This window comes from Poecilia latipinna, unplaced genomic scaffold, assembly GCF_001443285.1.
Source record: "Poecilia latipinna isolate Pla-1442-1.1 unplaced genomic scaffold, P_latipinna-1.0 Scaffold5156, whole genome shotgun sequence".
NCBI classification, from domain to species: domain Eukaryota; kingdom Metazoa; phylum Chordata; class Actinopteri; order Cyprinodontiformes; family Poeciliidae; genus Poecilia; species Poecilia latipinna.
The window spans coordinates 1-1,730 of record NW_015117772.1 but is presented as its reverse complement, the minus strand read 5'-3'; the positions used below and the strand labels follow the sequence as shown (position 1 = coordinate 1,730).

Genomic DNA, 1,730 nt, shown 5'->3' with positions numbered 1-1,730 from the left:
AGAAGAAGCTGTTGCCATGGCGTCATCCAGTCTGGTGAACCTGCAAAGCAAAAATATTTTTGATTCAGTAAACTAAACTTGCTCTGTGATTGGCTAGAATTACTAAATTGATCCATTTGTGGCAAACACCAAAATAACCAGAACAATTAGAGAGAATTAGGACATAAAAATGGATTGAAATCTTCAAATTCAGTAATTTGCATACAGTATATTTCATTAGTATTGTTGGTAAAACTGCCTTTTATACTGTGATTTCATAATAATTTGATGGAACAAAGAAAAGTTTGAAGGTCTTTTATCCAAATGCTACAAATATTGTTCCACCCAAACGCTTTAGCATTAGCTTCATCCACAGGAAGTGCCTCAAAAATATTTGTCACTGACCCTGACTTTAATTACAAAAAACAAATCTGTATTTTTGTGTCACTTTTAAAGTCCTGGCTTCATCTGCACAGAGTGGTCAGTCCATGTATACACATTTCATGTAAACTCACAGTGTTCTGTAGGATGGGCAGGAAAGGAAAATACTTCCCTGTTGGACAAGAGGAAAAAGTGGGAAATTAGTTACTTCCTTAAAGTGACAGTATTATATATTGTTTTAGGCACATAGCATAATTTTATAGCACAATCAAGTAACTATGTTACCTCCAGTTCTTATAATAATGCCAAATATGTCAAATACGACTTAAAAGACATTTGACATTGTAAATGAGCTCCTTGAATTTGGACCTCTGTCTCTTCAAAAACTCCAGCTGTTTCAGAAACACTGCCTTCAGGAATTCATCATGTTGTTGCTCCTCTATTAACAAGGTTTTTATCAGTGGTTTACTGAGAAGTGGCTCAAATAATGAGCAGATGTTTAGTTCCACCAGGGGTTTGCCAATTGCTGCTGGTTAGTCTGAAGGAGCTGAGTGGGGAAAAAAAAAAATGCAGCTCAGGGGAGGAGCTTCGTTCTTGAAGGCGGAGCTAACTCCACCCAGGCGTTTTGCACAGATGAATGGTTGCCATTGAAGATAAAAGAATTTCTCAAACATGCATGACAGAATCAAAGTGGCACATCAGGCATGTTTTTGATGAGGAAATAAGTTTGTATCATGATTTAAAGCTCAAAAAAGTTGAATTTACATAATAAACAAAAATCTGCAAAACCACTGAACCATAATAGATTTTTTTTACCGTCTCGGTGAATCTCACGAGGGATGACAGGAACCCTATGAAACTGCTCTCTGGTGCTTCGATCATGTAATCAAAGAGAGTATTGATGACAACATCTGTGTTTTCAGGAAGCATCAGTCTCAGCAGCTCTGCAATCTGATCCTGTGTGAGGAGCTGTAAGGCCTCCAGCTACAGAAAAAGAATAAAAAATAAAGTTGTTTGAGACAATTGTCACGTTGACCTTTTATTTCAAAATGCTGATAGCTTTAGACAGTCTGAGCCTCACTGGTTTGAAGAGTCGGTTGAGATGGATCAGCTCACTGATGAGCACAAACTCTGAGAATGGACCGAAGTTGTCGGTCAGCCACTGTGCGCTGTTGTTGAAGGAGGACAAACATCCTGGATCTGGAACAGGTCAAGAAAATGGAGATTTGTGCAAAGTATTTATTGCTTTGAATACTATTCACAAAATTTTTAAATTAAATCCTAAAGTTTGTGTGTTTATTAATATAACATTGAAAGAAAGTTTTAAAAATGGCTAACCACAAAATAATGAGCTAAACAACACAAAGCTT

The 1,730-nt window shown here is 36.9% G+C and overlaps 1 long non-coding RNA gene across 1 annotated transcript; it reads right to left on the bottom strand.

Annotated features, from left to right (window-relative positions):
- Window positions 1–1,557, bottom strand: LOC106943328 (uncharacterized). Its single transcript, XR_001423893.1, has 4 exons — window positions 1,442–1,557; window positions 1,177–1,344; window positions 495–532; window positions 1–40 (listed from the first exon to the last, which is right to left on the bottom strand). It is a non-coding gene; the product is annotated as an uncharacterized LOC106943328 (long non-coding RNA).
- Window positions 1,558–1,730: the final 173 nt, after the last annotated feature.